Consider the following 19,724-nt stretch of genomic DNA (forward strand, 5'->3'; position numbering starts at 1 on the left):
AGCCACACTGTTCTCTCAAATTTCGTAGATAGGGTTGGTGCAGTTTGAGTTCTTAACTTGTTGGTGCTGGTATAGTATGGTAGACTTCTGAGTGTCTGTTTGCAAGGTTTTATTAGTGCCTGGTAGCGGAGGAAGTTTGTTGCTATCACTGATTTGACATCAGAGTTTGTTATATGATGAGCTGTAAAGTGAAGCATTCCTTGTTGGGAGGGTTTTATTGCAAATTACATAAAATTGTGTAAGTGTAAATCTGGTGGGCATTGAGGTTAGAGCTGGCCTGTCTAAGTGTTCTGCACCCACCACCCCCTGGGCTTGCATTTAAGGCCTCTGCAGATATCAGATATAGTTTTTCTGCCACTGGACTGCTGATCACTTTTGGCTGCTGCAGACACTGTGGTAAAGATGAAGCTTGTATTTGAATTCAAGAGGGCATGGGCAAGTAGTTGGATTTTCTGAGGTACAGGGAGGGATAGTATATGGCATGGATGGGCAGACTAGATGGGCCATGTGGTGCTTATTTGCCATTATTTTCTCGTTTTTAATTTCATGAGTTAGTTTTGGTTCCTGTTCAATTTTCTGTTTTATATGTCTCCCAACCCCTTTCATTCTCTGATTGTAGTTCTGAGGAGGAACCTCCCTTCCCCCATTCTTGGTACCCATAGGGGAGGAGGCCACCTTCTCATATATCACCTCAGGCAGCAGATTGCCTTGGGCCACCCCTGAAGGATGCCCACAAGAAAAACCTCAGTCATTGGCCTTCAATCTCTAGAATTGAAGCTCCAGCTTTGAGATGGGCCACCCTTGGCATCTTTGAATTCCTTTACCTTTGCTGGCAGGGATACCAAGCCCTGCCAGCCAAATAAAAGGACTGCTGCTGCTCCCCGCTGCTTGTTTCTGGTTCTGAGCAGCATGCCAGGGCTTCTCAAGCAAGTATGTGAGCAAGTATTACATTAGGGCTTATATCCCGCTAACACCTTTTCAGTTCTAAGCGGTTTACATACACCTTAAGGGGATCCATTTCTTAAATAAGAAAGTTTTTATCTTCTTTCAAAACAGGAGATATGATTGTGAAGAAGAAAACGTTCTAGCAATATCCAAAGTCTGGCTGATTGAACGGCAAAAGATTTGTCAAAGAACGCTAGTCTCTTCTTACCCTTAGATGAGGGGAAAGTGAAAAAATTAGCAGCTTTCTGTCTCCTAGTTCTGTAGAGGTTAAAAAAGCAGAAATGAGCTAGTAGATAGCTAGGGATCAGTCCTTGTAGTGTTTTAAAACGAAATCATGCCAATTTGAAAAACACTTCTGCCTCAATGGGTAGCCATGTAGTTTGATATAAAAAGGGGAAAAACTGTCAAATTTTGATAGCCCGAAGATTAGTCTGCTATATCTACTATAATAATTTCCACCGCCAACGTTCTGAAGCTGACTCTGTGGCTTCACTGAAGTGAAGGGTTCATAAGGTTCGTTAGTCTGTCACCATCTCTCTCTGTCCCGCCCTCGCGTCAAAACGTGATGACGTCGAGGGTGGAACAGTGAGAGGCAAGGCAACCAACCAACGTGTTTCTCTACTCCTCCAAGCGCGGCACCACAGAACCCCCCCCCCCTCGGCGCATCACCCAAGCCCCCCTGGCACATCAAATACCCCCTCCCCCCCCCGAAGCACATCAAACCCCCTCCCCCACCCGAAGCACATCAACCCCCCTCCCCCGGCACATCAAACCCCTCGCCACCCGCAGATGCCAGTAGTAACGCTGTCCGGCCGCTGCTGCTTCTCCTGTTGAGCAGCAGCGGCCGCTACAAAAAGAAAAGAAGTGAAAAATGTTTTTAAACACAGCCCAAATCATTCGCAAATGCCCGAGTCTTAAAACACAGTCTCTGCAGCCGATCTTCCTCTCGCCTGTCACGTCACTGCGCTCCTCTGGGGTCTTCCTCCAGGGGCAGTGACGTGGAGGTGAGAGGAGGAGCGGATGCAGAGATTGCGTTTTAAGGTCCCTATTTAACACATTTCTAACCTATCTCTACATCTGAAGGGGGGGTACATAAAAATATCACAAATCAATCAATCATAAAAATGACATACTTTGCAAAAAAACACAATATAGGTTAAAAAAAAAAAAAAAATTATGGAAATAAGACAAAATTATCTGGTCAACATTCAGCTTGCAGTGGCCAGCATATTTCTTAAATGCTGACCGTCACCGGTTAAAGTATCCCAGCATATTCAATACTGGACCATGTGCAGGCACTGGCATTGAATATCTGGGCCTGACAGACTGAAGCTGGCTGCTGGAACATATGTGGGTCCCAGACAATATTCAGCTAGAACCCGCATAAGATACCTATACAGGTCCTGGCTGAATATTGGCTGGGACTTACATAAGCAGAGTTTACATAACCCCCCTCTTGCCTCCCTCCCCCCAAGTACCATCTGATACCCCCTGCCCCCCCAAGCCTATCTACAGCCCTCATAGTCTAATGGTCTTTGGGATAGGCGTGAATGCAGCCATTTTCACTTAGGAACTGTGAGGGGCAGGAATGAATGGCTGGTAGTTAGGATGAGGGGGGGGGGGAGACCTGCTTGTGCTCAGGGGTGCAGGAGGATGGATAAGACTCTTGCTTGGAGGGGCGGGAGAGGGAATTAGAACTTGTTGTGTGTGTAGGGAGGGGGGGCCATGAACAAGGCCACAACTCACAGCTATGGGGGTGCCAGCCGATGTTCAGTGCCAGCACCCACATAGCTAACTGGATAAAGTCTTACATGCCCATTTAAATATGTGAGTACTGGTACTGAATACTGGCTCCTCCCTGACTCCACCCACTGTAATGCCCTTCTCCTGCCACTTTCAACATGGCCAGTTAATGTTGATATTCAGCAGCACTGCCCAGTTAAGTGTCACTGAATATAAGCAGCTGGTCTGCTGCAGTGGCGCAGGTAGAAATTTTTAACAGGGGATGAGACCACAGGGCCCCCTCCCCCCTTCAAGTACCTGCTCTGCTCCAGTCTTTGGCTGGGCAGCGGCACTCATAGGCTATGCCACTGGTCTGCTGAGTGGGATTTAACTGCCTAAATCGCTTTGAATATTGAGTCCTATACTTTCTCCTAAAACAGAGGCAATCAGTCTCTAAACGAATATCCAGTGGAAGTGTTCACACATTCAGAACAATTTAAGCATCCAAATTTTGGATAAGTTAGGCATTTCAGCATTTTTTAAAATTATCAATCTCATTGTATTCAAGTGATTTTGATAGCAAGATTTTTACATTTGTCTCCCAAGTAATAGTCCTGTTTTCATTGGTCAAATTAGTGCATTTTTATTTATTGATTGCAGGGATTTTTCATTTAACTTTGATGCCATATTTTAAGGCTGGAAAAATACCACTTGAAAATTCATTTGCTCTTTTTCTCATGATATTATTTTCAAATCATTGAAGTAGCCTACCAGAATTATCACATTTTACTGCATCTATGCCTTAGTATACTACATTTCAGAATACAACATTACAAGAAAAAAGAAAAAGAAAAAAATACCATGCTTGAATTAAAAAGAAACAAGCAATGGTCAGTTTTAATTTTTTTAAACAGCACTCACCTTCACTTTAATAGAATACTGTGAAAAGGAATCTATACTCCGTGGATTAAGAATTTTGAAAGAAACAAAATTTTTCAGGATATTAAGAATTTTATCAGGAAGTTAAATTCAATCTTAAATAAGAACATAAGAATAGCCATACAGGGTCAGACCAATGGTCCATCTAGTCCAGTATCCTGCTTCCAACAGTGGCCAATCCAGGTCACAAGTACCTGGCGGAAACCCAATTAGTAGCAACATTCCATGTTATTACTAAGGCCTCCTTTTACAAAGCAATGCTACCAATTAGCATTCACTGAATGCGAAGAAGCCCATGGAACCCTTATCCACACTCTTATCACCTCTTGCTTAGAGTACTGCAACTTGCTTCTCACAGGTCTCCCTAAGCGGAAAAGCCATCTCTCTCCCCGTCAAACTGTTCAAAACTCTGCTGCATGATTACATTCCGCTAGTGTCACTACGCTCATATTAGCCCTCTCCTCAAAAGAGAGGAGTGGAGGAGTGGCCTAGTGGTTAGGGTGGTGGACTTTGGTCCTGGGGAACTGAGGAATTGAGTTCAATTCCCACCTCAGGCACAGGCAGCTCCTTGTGACTCTGGGCAAGTCACTTAACCCTCCATTGCCCCATGTAAGCCTACCATGAGTTGGAAAGTGCAGGGTACAAATGTAATGAAAAAAAATGACTTCATTGGCTCCCTATCCATTTCTGCATTTAGTTCAAACTCCTCTTACTGACTTATAAATGCATTCAATCTGCAGTTCCTCAGCACCTCTCCACTCTTATCTCTCCCTGCACTCCTCCCCGGGAACTCCGTTCATCGGTTAAATCTCAATCTGTACCCTTCTCCTCCACTGCCAACTCCAGACGCCATCCTTTTATCTTGCTGCACCATACGCCTGGAATAGACTTCCTGAATCAGTACGTCAAGCTCCATCTCTGGCCGTCTTCAAATCTAGGCTAAAAGCCCACCTTTTTTGAGGCTGCTTTTAATTCCTAACTCCTTTTCACTTGTTCAGTACCCATGTCTTCTTTTATAATTCCCACCTTAAGTTATTCTCTTATCCCTTATTTGTCTGTTTGTACGTGTCATGTTTCAGGATGAGTGAGCCCTTGGACCACGGTGGAACACTACTGCCTGCCTGTCCTAGGGACAGACAGACTGTAGCAAGCAGTGAGTGAGTCAAAATGGATTGATCCACTACAAGCATCAAAGGAAGCAGAAGCTGTGCTGGAGCTGGAACCAGGACTGGAAGTAAGAGGTATGCTGGAAGCAGAAGCTATGCTGAAAGCTAAGGCTATACTAGAAGCAGAAGCTGTGCTGGGGCTGAAACCAGACTGGAAGCAGGAGCTGTGCTGTTAGCTGGATCCAAGGCTGGAAGCTGAAGTTGAGCTGGAACCAGGGGCTAGAAGCTGAAACCAGGGCTGGAGCTGAAGCAGAGCAGGAAGCTGGAAGGGCTGGAAGCTGGAATTAGGGCTGGAAGCTGAAGCTGAGCTGTAAGCTGGAACCAGGGCTGGAAGCTGAAGTTGAGCTGTAAGCTGGAACCAGGGCTGGAAGCTGAAGCAGAGCTGGAAGTTGGAACCAGGACTGGGGAATGGAAGCTGAAGAACAGCTGGAAGCGGAATCAAGATGACGATGCAAGGCAAAAGCAATGACTGCAGAAGGCAGCCCAGGATGATGACATCGGCGAGGGTGTGGGTCCAATCAGCACAACTCAAATCCAGTCTCCCTAAGCAGCGAGCATGCACAGATGTTGGCATGCTGAAGGATGGGAGCAGCCCTGGAGGCAGAAGAGCATGTCACATGGGCCCTGATGTGAAGTAAGGGAACACGGAGGTGACTGTGACAGTCTGTACTGATTAGATTGTAAGCTCTGTCAAGCAGGGACTGTCTCTCACATGTTCAGTGTACAGCGCTGCTTATGTCTAATACAGCTATCTACTATAATAATTTGCACCTCCAACGTTCTGAAGCTGACTCCATGGCAGACTGCAGTGAAGGGTTCGTAACTCTGTAACCATCTCGCTCTGTCTCGCCCTCGCGTCAAAACGTGATGACGTCGAGGGCGGAACAGTGAGAGGGAAGGGAACGCTGCAGAGTTGCTAGGCAAAGGAACGCGACGTCACCAACATGAGGGACGTATCAGAGGCTGCTCTGCACATGCGTCACTTCACAGGTCTCTCCCGAGCCACCCAGCGATTCTCCTCTCTCCCCTGCACCCCCCTCCAGCCACCCAGCGATTCTCCTCGCTCCCCTGATTACTTCCGTCGAAGCGGCCGCATCATTAAAAGCCCTGCCCGTCTCCAGCCTTCCCTTCGAGTTCGTTCCCTCAGAGTCCCGTCTTCTGACATCATTTCCTCTTTCCGCGAGGGTGGGACTCTGAGGGAACGAACTCGAAGGGAAGGCTAGAGACGAGCAGGGTTTTCAATAGCGTGGCTGCTTCGACAGAGGTAATTAGGGGAGCGAGGAGAATCGCTGGGTGGCTGAGCAGGGGAGAGAGGAGAATCGCTGGGTAGCTGGAGGGGGAGGCAGGGGAGAGAGGAGAATCGCTGGGTGGCTGGAGGGGGAGCAGGGGAGAGAGGAGAATCGCTGGGTGCCTGGAGGGGGAGCAGGGGAGAGAGGAGAATCGCTGGGTGGCTGGAGGGGGGGCAGGGGAGAGAGGAGAATCATATACATTCTCTCTCTCACAGACACACTCGCACCCAGTCTCACTCTCTCTCTGTCACACACACACACTCGCACATTCGCTTTCTCTCTCTCACACAGTCACTCTCACACACGCTCTCTCAAACATACACACTCCAAGGAAAACCTTGCTAGCGCCCATTTCATTTGTGTCAGAAACGGGACTTTTTTACTAGTAGAGATTATGAGTAGTAGTAATAGTACTAGTAAAAGGTGCCCTAAGACTGCTAAAGAACACATTCAGGAGGAGGTAGATGAAACTCTGACTCATCTGAAAATGAATTTTCTAGGGATTCTTACTCACAAATGGCAGATTTAAATCATAAACTGGAATCCTTTAGAAATTAGTTGAGAATACAAAAGATTGAAAAATTTAATAGAGATGCTAAGTACTAAAATATATATATATATATATATATTGAGGAAGATCAGGATAAAATCCCTGATAAGACCTCCAGGGTTAACACAAAAACCAGGAAAAGCAGGAGTGGTCAGTAATCCTAAACCAAGGAACGCCCCCTCATAGGAAGGAGGAACCTCTGAGGTCAAGTCTTGCCCCCCACCCAACCACCCAACAGAGGAGCAGAAGTACAAGGAGGGAGTCAGGGCAGGAAGGGGAGGAGCTTAAGCGACCGTGAGCTAACAAACTTCCAGCCAGATGAAAGCCCAGCAGCAATGGAGATGAAGGAACTGGCTCAGGAGAATCTGAAGGAGTGGAGAACCACAACCAAGGAGAAGCTATGGAGCTAAGTATTTGACCAGTGGCCAATCCAGGTCCAAACACTTGGCAAGATCCCAGAAAACTCAATATCATTTTATGCTTGCTTATCCCAGAAATAAGCAGTGGATTTCCCCAAGTCAATTTAATAATGGTCTACCGACTTTTCCTTAGGAAGCCGTCCAGACCCCTTTTTAAATCCTGTTACGCTAACCGCCTTTACCACATTCTCTGGCAATGAATTCCAAAGTTTAATTACACGTGAGTGAAGAAACATTTCTCCGATTCAAATTGAATTACTACTTTGTAGTTTCATTGCATGCCCCCTAGTCCTAGTATTTTTGGAAAGAGTAAACAAACAATTCACGTCTACCCGTTTCACTCCACTCATTATTTTACAGACCTCTATCATATCTCCCCTCAGCTGTCCCTTCTACAAGCTGAAGAGCTCTAGCTGCTTCAGCCTTTCCTCATAGGGAAGTCGTCCGATCCCCTTTATCATTTTCGTCGCCCTTCTCTGTACCTTTTCCAATTCCACTATATCTTGTTTGAGATGCAGTGACCAGAACTGAACACAATATGGACTGATACAAAGTCATTATAATGTCCTCACTTTTGTTTTCCATTCCTTTCCTAATAATACCTAACATTCTATTTGCTTTCTTAGCCACCGCAGCACACTGAGCAGAGTGTTTCAACGTATCATCAACAACGATGCCGAGATCCCTTTCTTGGTCGGTGACTCCTAGCGTGGAACCTTGCATTACATAGCTATAGTTCAGGTTCCTCTTACCCACATGCATCACTTTGCACTTGCTCACATTAAACTATCTTTGTTTTTGGAAAGAGAGTTTTTGCCTGACTATTTTGGAAGTTGATACAGCAGCCGCAGGAGGGCCAGTGTGAGAATCAAACATTGAAAGGGAGGAGGCTGCTCAGACTTGGCCGAAGCTGAGAAGAGCCAAGAGCTGTATTTTCTGTTGAGAACTGTGACCTTAATGTTTTGTGCTTTTGGGAAAAGGGACATTGAAAGATATTTTTTTTCTCAGAGTAAAATACTCCTAAGGAGCCTGAAAGGACTTAAGGGGTGAAGGGGATGGAGGAAGCCCCTGTTTGAAAGAAGTTGGAGTAGAGAACTGCAGGAGAAAGTGGCTGCTGAAGACAGGGCAATGTTTTTCATGTAAGTTTGGGCACTGAACTTTGTCACTGTTGATCTACCTTGTGCCTACAGTTGTGGTATCAACAGGGATTTGAAAAGAAGAGAATGAAAAGCAGGAACAAGCATTTGACTCCTTGTTGGATTCATCTTCAAATTCAGTATAGGTAAAGAAAAACCTATATGGGTACCTCTGGGCCTGATAAATTCAGCAGTTCTTTTAAATGATTGTTTTTTTAAGATGTCAGGAAACCAGAAATACAGCCTGTGAGACAAATGGAGAGGACTCAAGATTCCTATGTCTGACCAATCTATTGTAATAAAAAAGCAGAAAAAAGAGATGCTATTGCAATTGAAAGACAAGATGATTACATACAAGATATAAATTACAGCTCTCAGATATAAACACATAGGAAACAGCAGGTTGCATATCCTACAAAAATACTTCAAATACAGATAAGGGAATTTACCAGGAGTATCTGTTAATGTGTGTTCTGTTCAGAAGGGGTGAAAGTAAGGCTATCAATTTGAAACAAAGGTAAACAATGATACAGCCTGAAGATGAGTAAAAGAAAGTACTTTATAACATAACATAGTAACATAGTAAATGATGGCAGATAAAGACATGTACAGTCCATCCAGTCTGCCCAACAAGATAAACTCAAGGACAGCTTTATGGAGCAACTGGTGCAGGAGCCGACGAGAGAAGGAAAAATTCTAGACTTGGTCCTTAGTGGAGCGCATGATCTGGTGAGGGACGTTATGGTACTGGGGCCGCTTGATAACAGTGACCATAATATGATCAGTTTTGACATCGACCTTGAAGTAACTGTACACAGAAAGTCAAATACGTTAGCGTTTAACTTTAAAAAAGGAGACTATGATAAAATGAGAAGAACGGTAAAAAAAAAACTTAGGGGGGCAACTGAGAGAGTAAAAACTGTACAACAGGCGTGGACGCTGTTCAAAAATACCATCCTGGAGGCCCAGGCCATACATATTCCGCAAATTAGAAAAGAAAGACGGAAGTCCAAAAGACACCCGGCCTGGTTGAAAGTGAGGTGAAGGAAGCTATTAGGGCTAAAAGAAACGCCTTCAGAAAATGGAAGAAGGAACCATCTGAAAATAACAAAAAACAGCATAAGGAGTGTCAAAGCAAATGCAAGGCGCAGATTAAGAAGGCCAAGAGGGAGTATGAAAAAAAGATAGCTTTAGAGGCAAAAAAACATAGTAAAATTTTTTTTCGGTATATTAAAAGCAGGAAGCCGGCAAAAGAGTCGGTTGGGCCGCTGGATGACCGAGGGGTAAAAGGGCTGATCAAGGAAGACAAAGACATAGCGGAGAGACTGAATGAATTCTTTGCTTCGGTCTTCACCGAGGAAGATTTGGGTGGGATACCGGTGTCGGAAATGGTATTTCAAGCGGACGAGTCGGAGAAACTTACTGACTTCACGGTAAACCTGGAGGACGTAATGGGGCAGTTCGGCAAACTGAAGAGTAGCAAATCTCCTGGACCGGATGGTATTCATCCTAGAGTACTGATAGAACTCAAAACGAGCTTGCGGAGCTACTGCTAGTGATATGCAACTTATCCTTAAAATCGAGCGTGGTACCGGAAGATTGGAGGGTGGCCATGTAACGCCCATTTTAAAAAAGGCTCCAGGGGAGATCCGGGAAATTATAGACCGGTGAGTCTGACGTCGGTGCCTGGGAAAATGGTAGAGGCTATTATTAAAAACAAAATTACAGAGCACATCCGAGGACATGGATTACTGAGACCAAGTCAGCATGGCTTTTGTGTGGGGAAATCTTGCCTGACCAATTTACTTCAATTCTTTGAAGGAGTGAACAAACATGTGGACAAAGGGGAGTCGGTTGATATTGTGTATCTGGATTTTCAAAAGGCGTTTGACAAGGTACCTCATGAAAGGCTACAGAGGAAATTGGAGGGTCATGGGATAGGAGGAAATGTCCTATTGTGGATTAAAAACTGGTTGAAGGATAGGAAACAGAGAGTGGGGTTAAATGGGCAGTATTCACAATGGAGAAGGGTAGTTAGTGGGGTTCCTCAGGGGTCTGTGCTAGGACCGCTGCTTTTTAATATATTTATAAATGATATAGAGATGGGAGTAACTAGCGAGGTAATTAAATTTGCTGATGACACAAAGTTATTCAAAGTCGTTAAATCGCGACAGGATTGTGAAAAATTACAAGAGGACCTTATGAGACTGGGAGACTGGGCGGCTAAATGGCAGATGATGTTTAATGTGAGCAAGTGCAAGGTGATGCATGTGGGAAAAAAGAACCCGAATTATAGCTACGTCATGCAAGGTTCCACGTTAGGAGTTACGGACCAAGAAAGGGATCTGGGTGTCGTCGTCGATAACACACTGAAACCTTCTGCTCAGTGTGCTGCTGCGGCTAAGAAGCGAATAGAATGTTGGGTATTATCAGGAAAGGTATGGAAAACAGGTGTGAGGATGTTATAATGCCGTTGTATCGCTCCATGGTGCGACCGCACCTTGAGTATTGTGTTCAATTCTGGTCGCCGCATCTCAAGAAAGATATAGTAGAATTGGAAAAGGTGCAGCGAAGGGCGACTAAAATGATAGCGGGGATGGGACGACTTCCCTATGAAGAAAGACTAAGGAGGCTAGGGCTATACAGCTTGGAGAAGAGACGGCTGAGGGGAGACATGATAGAGGTATATAAAATAATGAGTGGAGTGGAACAGGTGGATGTGAAGCGTCTGTTCACGCTTTCCAAAATACTAGGACTAGGGGGCATGCGATGAAACTACAGTGTAGTAAATTTAAAACAAATCGGAGAAAATTTTTCTTCACCCAACGTGTAATTAAACTCTGGAATTCGTTGCCGGAGAAAGTGGTGAAGGCGGTTAGCTTAGCAGAGTTTAAAAAGGGGTTGGACGGTTTCCTAAAGGACAAGTCCATAAACCGCTACTAAACGGACTTGGAAAAATCCACAATTCCAGGAATAACATGTATAGAATGTTTGTACGTTTGGGAAGCTTGCCAGGTGCCCTTGGCCTGGATTGGCCGCTGTCATGGACAGGATGCTGGCTCGATGGACCCTTGGTCTTTTCCCAGTATGGCATTACTTATGTACTTATGTACTTAAGGAGTGCCAAAGCAAATGCAAGGTGCAGATAAAGAAGGCCAAGAGGGATTACGAAAAAAAGATAGCGTTAGAGGCAAAAAAACATAGTAAAAAGTTTTTTTCAGTATATTAAAAGCAGGAAGCTGGCAAAAGAAACGGTTGGGCCGCTGGATGACCGAGGGGTAAAAGGGGCGATAAAGGAAGACAAAGATGTAGCGGAGAGACTGAATGAATTCTTTGCTTCGGTATTCACCGAGGAAGATTTGGGTGAGATACCGGTGTCGGAAATGGTATTTCAAGCGGGCGAGTCGGAGAAACTTACTGACTTCACGGTAAACCTGGATGACGTAATGGGGCAGTTCGGCAAACTGAAGAGTAGCAAATCTCCTGGACCGGATGGAATTCATCCTAGAGTACTGACAGAACTGAAAAATGAGCTTGTGGAGCTACTGCTAATGATATGCAACTTTTCCTTAAAATCGAGTGTGGTACCAGAAGATTGGAGGGTAGCCAATGTAACGCCCATTTTTTAAAAAGGCTCCAGGGGAGATCCGGGAAATTATAGACCGGTGAGTCTGACGTCGGTGCCGGGGAAAATGGTAGAGGCTATTAATAAAAACAAAATTACAGAGCACATCCGAGGACACGGATTACTGAGACCAAGTCAGCACGGCTTTTGTGTGGGGAAATCTTGCCTTACCAATTTACTTCAATTCTTTGAAGGAGTAAACAAACATGTGGACAAAGGGGAGCCGGTTGATATTGTGTATCTGGATTTTCAAAAGGCGTTTGACAAGGTACCTCATGAAAGGCTACAGAGGAAATTGGAGGGTCATGGGATAGGAGGAAATGTCCTATTGTGGATTAAAAACTGGTTGAAGGATAGGAAACAGAGAGTGGGGTTAAATGGGCAGTATTCACAATGGAGAAGGGTAGTTAGTGGGGTTCCTCAGGGGTCTGTGCTAGGACCACTGCTTTTTAATATATTTATAAATGATTTAGAGATGGGAGTAACTAGCGAGGTAATTAAATTTGCTGATGACACAAAGTTATTCAAAGTCGTTAAATCGCGACAAGATTGTGAAAAAGTACAAGAGGACCTTACGAGACTGGGAGACTGGGCGGCTAAATGGCAGATGACGTTTAATAGAATGTTGGGTATTATTAGGAAAGGTATGGAAAACAGGTGTGAGGATGTTATAATGCCATTATATCGCTCCATGGTGCGACCGCACCTTGAGTATTGTGTTCAATTCTGGTCGCCGCATCTCAAGAAAGATATAGTAGAATTGGAAAAGGTGCAGCGAAGGGCGACTAAAATGATAGCGGGGATGGGACGACTTCCCTATGAAGAAAGATTAAGGAGGCTAGGGCTATTCAGCTTAGAGAAGAGACGGCTGAGGGGAGACATGATAGAGGTATATAAAATAATGAGTGGAGTGGAACAGGTGGATGTGAAGCGTCTGTTCACACTTTCAAAAAATACCAGGACTAGGGGGCATGCGATGAAACTACAGTGTAGTAAATTTAAAACAAATCGGAGAAAATTTTTCTTCACCCAACATGGAATTAAACTCTGGAATTCGTTGCCGGAGAAAGTGGTGAAGGCGGTTAGCTTGGCAGAGTTTAAAAAGGGGTTGGACGGTTTCCTAAAGGACAAGTCCATAAACCGCTACTAAACGGACTTGGAAAAATCCACAATTCCAGGAATAACATGTATAGAATGTTTGTATGTTTGGGAAGCTTGCCAGGTGCCCTTGGGCCTGGATTGGCCGCTGTCGTGGACAGGATGCTGGGCTCGATGGACCCTTGGTCTTTTCCCAGTATGGCATTACTTATGTAACTCATTTTACATGTGGTATGTGATACTTTATATGTATACCCGAGTTTGATTTGTCCTTGCCTTTCTCAGGCAAACCTTTGGGATTAATGTTGTTTTATTAAAAAGGATTGTTAAATGGAAATTTTGATTCAAATCAGGTTATGCTGAATCGTATAAAATGATGGGATTTTATTTTTACTATCTGAATTTTTGTGAGCTGTGTTAGAATATAATTTGTAATAATTTTTTTTTGACCTGTGTTAAAATTTTTTCTAAGCATTTTGAAGTGGTTGGAAGCCTTTATAAAAGGGGTACTGATTTGATAGATGAAGAACTTTCTGGAGAGGCTTTTTGACTGATAATTAAAAGGAGTTGTTAAGCCAATGAAACAAGTTTGTAATACTGGTGTTATCTACTATTACTGTGAACCTAACTTTAAGAATCTTTCCTCACATTTAAATAATCAATAATAATAATAATATAAATTAGAAATATTCCTTGAGGATTGAATTTAAAAAGTACTGATTTAAACTAGTGGGTGGTTTTTGCTAGTATGGTGGTCTTCTGCCATTTTATTTACCTGTATTTCAAGGCATTGGCATAGTTTGCAACTCCATACAGAATCCTGGGCCCTAGATATACACATGTAATAAACAAGAGGAACACTTACTATGTTCTGATTTTTCTATTACTGCACTATATTTTGCTGTAATGACTGTCTGAACGTTCCTCTTATGGCTAATGCTGTTTGGCCACTCTTCATGAACATCCAGGCTCTCAAAATTTTACCATCTACCAAAGGGATCTTTTTACCAAGCTGCAGAAACAGAGAATCTAAAGTGATTTACAGCATAGAAGCAATACAACAAATACAGCACAATATAATTAGTTCTGATTTTCTTTGCTGGCTAAGTGGGGAAGTTATCAAGGTTCAGTAAAAGATGAACTTTCACTGCACCTTGATTTACCACCCTAGTCCACTAGTCTAGGAAGCACCCACACACACCCCTCCCCAATCACAAGCCCCCCCTTTCTAATTAAGCACCCTTCTATTCATAATCCTCTCCAATCACAAGCACCCCCACCATTCAAAATCCCCTCTCCCCCCGATGAGACTCCCACTCCCAAAAGGTCCACCCCCAACCCTGGGGTTCTAACAGGCAGTACCTGGTGGTCTACTGGATCCTTGAATTACAGCGATCCCCAGTCGTTCCTGCTCTTGACAATGCCATAGCTCAAAAAGGTACATCTAGTGGTAGTCTTGCTGTATTACGCTAGGGATCATGTTTAATTATACCGGGGAGGCGGGTTGCTTGTGATCTGGTTGGGGGGGGGGGGGGGGTGTGATTGGGGAACTGTACAGGTGCTGATCAAGGGGTGAGAGGACAGCACTGCAGCGCCTTTAAAATGTGGCCTGGGAATTTACATAGCAATAAGTTGCTTTACTTGCATTTCTGTGTTTTGCATCTCATTGCTATGTAGCCTGTGGTGTCTTACTTATCTCTGCATTACGGAAATTTAACTCACACTAGTACACTTTAACACGCATTAAAGAGCAAATAATGTCACTTAGAGCCCTAATGCATATTTCTCTCTTAAGTAAGGTACCCCAAAATTGGAATGTGCCATGCTTATCTGGCTAAGTTTTAGCCTGCTATATTCAGGCTGATTTTCACATGACAATCTAGTCAGCTAGGTCTGTCAAAAACCATCCTTAGTCAGCTAAATTCAGACCAGCTAATTCAAGCACTGAACATCTTTTAATTGACCAACTGCACTAACCTGACAACTTTTCTCGCCTTCCTGAAGGATGTTCTGATTGGGATACTTAACAGCATAGATAAATGGAAGTAGCCAGTCCAGAGGTTCAGAGAGGTTCACAGAGGTCAGAAAACATACCCCAACTTTCTGATATCCACAGTGGTTTAAGCCAACAGGTCATTTTGCCAAACTAGAAGAAACATGTCCTAGTATTACCCACACAAGATGGGTTTCTGTACAAAGTGAAAAAACATAATGACAAAGTGCCTTTTGTTGCTACTTACAGTCACAATCATATTACTAGTCAGAGACTGAGAAAGATATTCACTGATGCACCTACCTGACAACTGTCAAACTTAGTGTGGCATAAATTAGTAGTTACTGTGCAGTCAATACAAATACTGCACTGTTGGTGGCATGCCCAGCATCTGCTCAAACAATTTGAGCAATATATTTATAGAGTTAAAACTGTAAAGCCGAAAAAAAAACCCTGCTCAACCACTATTTTATAAGCCAAACCTTGACACGGTTTACAGAATAGGGGGAATGGAGAGGAGGGCTGTCGGTCGGAGAGCTGAGGGCTGGAAGGAGAGACCGTCCGACGGTTCGAGAGCTGCCTGCAGTGCTGCGCCAGCCCTGCGTTTGGGGGGGGGGCAGCAGCCAGGGGAAGGTCACGGTTCGGCTGGGGAAGCTTAGCCTCCCCAAGCCTCTTATACTGGGCACCTATGCGCCTCATTCTATAATTGCACACATAACCCCAAATCATGCCTATGATCTGCCCCATACCACCTATGATCCTCCCATTTCTGTGCCTCCTTTTTCAGGACACGTGTAAAATTTAGGTGTGGATCATGCACCTAAATTTACGCTTATATATCATAATTGATTCCAATTAGTGTCAATAATTGCTTGTTAAAAAGCTAATTAGCTCTAATTGGCTCATTATTCAATTAAATTACATGCGCAAATTAGGCATGCGCCTAAATTTGCATGCACAATTTTTAGCGATTGAGCGATATAGAGTTAGGGGGATGGTGTATTAAGCACTTGACAGATAAATCACAGATCACTTAGCAGCACCACTGAGGAGACGTGATGTGATCTGTGATATCTGTTGTGGTAACAGTTAATGCCTGCTATGTTACTGTGTGTTAATTGAAATATACAGTAAACATGTGAATCAGCATGCAGTAAGAGGGAAATTCTGTACAGGGGTGCCTATTTGGAGAATATTCTGTAAAGGAAAATAAGTGTCTACTTTCCTTTATAGATTACTAGCATAACTGGATTTATATATGTGCTTATATGTTTAGGCACAAGCACTTATGCCAACCATACAGCTGGTGTACATGCACCTAGATTCGGGAGATATAATTTATAGATGGAAGTATGCTCCCCACCCAGATTCCACCTAGGTGAACATCCACCTGCAAAATACACACTATTAAAGATATATGTGGGGTTTTGACTTAGTAATGATTCTTTATTTTTAACTCCTAATTTTTGTTATGCTCCCTCCTTTAGTGGTCAAAGAAGGGGATTGATTGTTTCTATTGCTACTACTACTTCTACTATAAATCATTTCTATAGTGCTACCAGTCGTACGCAGCGCTTCACAATTGAACATGAAGAGACAGTCCCTGCTCAAAAGAGCAAACAATCTAAATCAGGACAGACAGACAGGAACAATAAGGATAAGGGTAGGACAGACAGAAGGACACATAGGGAAAGGGACTATTGAAGAGAGGAAAGCAAGATAAAGGTTATGAGCAAGCACAAGTTAGGAGTCAAAAGCAGCATCAAACAGGCAGGTCTTTAGCCCGGATTTGAAGGCGGCCAGGGATGGAGCTAGACGTAACGGCTCAGGAAGCCCATTCCAGGCATAAGGTGCGGCGAGACAAAAGGAACGGAGTCTGGAGTTAGTGATGGAGGAGAAGGGTGCAATTAGGTGTCACGTCTGTTGCCGTGACCACCCTAATTCTTACCCTCTTTCTGGGAGTCAGTGGCTGTGCTGGCTTCTGCTTGTCTCTGTGTCTGTCTCTGTCTTAGTTTCTCTCTGGCTCTGTGTGCTGATTGCCTTGCTGGACCTCACCTGTGTGGGCTATGCCTCTTCCAAGATGGCTGCCGACTCCTCTATGCCAGTATCCAAGATGGCTCCCACTGTTCCTTCCTGTGGGCTGACTTCTCTGTGTGTCAAGCCTCTGTTTGGAGGCAAGGAGATTGCTGCAGCTGTGCCTCTGGTGTTGAAAGGCTTTATTAATCACTTAGAGCCTGCAGCCCTTGCCTTTGCATTTCGTCTAAGCACCCTGGTATGTAGAGTGCTCTGTACACTGCTACATTGTTTGCTCTGTGTGAGTTTCTATGTTTGACTTGTTAGCTTGGGCACAGCTTGGCTTGTTAGCCTGTGTACAGCTTTACTAGTTCTCCTGAGTTTGCTCTGTGCATGTTTCTAGTATATGACCTGTTAGCTTGGGCATAGCTTTCCTGTTAGCTTGTGTACAGTCTCCTGGTCTTCTCGTGTTTAGCCTTCTGGTTTTTCCCATGTGTGTTTTCTTTTGCTTCTGGGGCTTCTGCCCTTGTTCTGTCTGTTGCCAGTACCCTGTGATACTGGAGCTGCTGCCATAGTTTTGCTCCTTGTCCTGACCTTTGCTTTGAACCTGACTATAGCTTTGCTAGCCGCCTGCCCAGAGACTTTGTTTTGACCCTGACTACTGCTTTGCTAGCCGCCTGCCCAGAAACTTTGATTGGACCCTGACTGCTGCTTTGCTAGCCGCCTGCCCAGTGACTGTGTTTTGAACCTGACTACTGCTTTGCTAGCCGCCTGCCCAGAGACTTTGCTTTGACCCTAACTTCTGCTTTGCCAGCCGCCCGCCCTGAGACTTGCTTTGAACCTGCCTACTGCTGGAACCCGGACCTTCCCTGCCTGTCTGCCTTGCTTTCGCCTAGGTGCCGGGGGGCACTGCTGTATCCTGATTCCTGCTGTTCCTGCTTGCAAGTTCCAGTTCCGGTTTTTCCTGTAAGCCCTGCCGGCTGCCCGAACCTGAGGGCTTAACCCTCGGGGAAAGGTGGCTAAGCGTAGGTGAAGCCTAGGTCCTGTGTGTTCCAGTCCAGCAGGTTCCGGTCCTGTTGTTCCAGTCCAGTGGGTCCACTCCGGTGTGTTCCAGTCCAGCGGGCTCCACTCCAGTGCGCAAGCCTAGGTCCTGTGTGTTCCAGTCCAGCGGGTTCCGGTCCTGTTGTTCCAGTCCAGTGGGTCCACTCCGGTGTGTTCTAGTCCAGCGGGCTCCACTCCAGTGCGCACCCGTCCGGTGCGTTCCAGTCCTGGGTATTCCTGTGTAGAACTCCAGTCCGGGGTTCCGGTCCAGTCTTGTCTCGTCTCTACCTTGAAGGTGATCTTGCCTGCCACTGCCGCTCCACGGTAGTGGCCCAAGGACTCACGAACCCAGTGCTCCCGGGGAAGAAGCCTGACAGTATGCCAAGGTCCCCGAGAACGCGACATTAGGAGAGATTTGCCTAGTGAACGGAGTTCCTGGGAAGAAGTGTAGGGAGAGATGAGGGTGGAGAGGTAGTGAGGGGCTGCAGAGTGAATTCACTTATAAGTCAATAAGAGGAGCTTGAATTTTATACGGAAACGGATAGGGAGCCAGTGAAGTGACTTCAGGAGAGGGCTAATATGGTGCTTAACGACTTTGGCGAAATATTAGTCGTGCAGCAGAATTTTGAACAGATTGAAGAGGAGAGAGGTGGCTGAGTAGAAGACCTGTGAGAAGCAAGTTGCAGTAATCTAAGCGAGAGGTGATGAGAGTGTGGATGAGGGTTCCGATAGCGTGTTCAGAAAGGAAAGGGCAAATTTTGGCGATATTATAAAGGAAGAAACGACAGGGCATCTCTAGCATTTTGCTTGCGCTAATGATTATCACACACTAAAAATGCTTCCGTGCCTTTGTAAAAGACCCCCCTTAGTGATTTTTCTTCTTATTGTTACCTGTATATATTTCCGTGTTCTTTAAGGAAGTGTATACTTGTGAATTATAGTTATAAATTCAATAAATATATAAAAAATAAGATATATGTGAACTTGGGGGTAAATATGCAACTGGTGGGAGCCAGCGGTTTTTTTTGGCCACCACCATTATCCCTGGATATTCAATGCCCGGCCACGTCCGGACACAGGCACATATGTAATTAAGTGCAATATTCGGCACAACTGCAGAAGGTGAACTGCATAAACATAGGCCTGTGTTTTATGCAGTTCTGTTTATGTGGTTATCTTATGTGGTTAAGCACTGAATATTAGTAGTTAACCACATAACAGCTGATTCTGCCCCCTGGACCACACACAAAATAGCCAGTTTTGGCTTAGACACTAACCAAGGATATTCAGTAGCACTAACCAGTTAATGGATAAGCGATTTAAATGGCCAGGAACCTCTCCTGGCCATTTAAATTGCTCTCAGTATCAGGTGGTTACATAATAACGTGTAGCCCAAATATTGTTGTGGCGGCCAAAAAAGCAAACAGGATACTAGGAGTTATTAGGAAAGGGATGGAAAATAAGACCAAGAATAGTATAATGCCTCTGTATCACTTCACGGTGTGATGTCACCTAGAGTACTGCATTTGATTCAGGTCACTGTATCTCAAAAAAAGAAATAGCAGAATTAGAAAAGAATCAAAGAAGAGTGACCGAAATGATAAAGGGGATGGAACTCCTCTCATATGAGGAAAGGCTAAAGAGGTTAGGGCTCTTCAGCTTGGAAAATAGATGGCTGAGGGGATATATGATCGAGGTCTACAAAATCCTGAATGATGTGGGATGGGAGGGGATATATGATTGAGGTCTACAAAATCCTGAGTGATATGGGACGGGTAAAAGTGAATA

The 19,724-nt window shown here is 44.6% G+C and overlaps 1 protein-coding gene across 2 annotated transcripts in view; it reads right to left on the reverse strand.

Moving 5' to 3' along the window:
• LOC115477466 (inositol 1,4,5-trisphosphate receptor type 2) overlaps positions 1-19,724 on the reverse strand; it is an 801,768-nt gene that overhangs the window by 197,796 nt on the left and 584,248 nt on the right. The gene's annotated exons all lie outside the window — the stretch shown is intronic.

Source organism: Microcaecilia unicolor, chromosome 9 (genome assembly GCF_901765095.1).
Source record: "Microcaecilia unicolor chromosome 9, aMicUni1.1, whole genome shotgun sequence".
Classification (NCBI taxonomy): domain Eukaryota; kingdom Metazoa; phylum Chordata; class Amphibia; order Gymnophiona; family Siphonopidae; genus Microcaecilia; species Microcaecilia unicolor.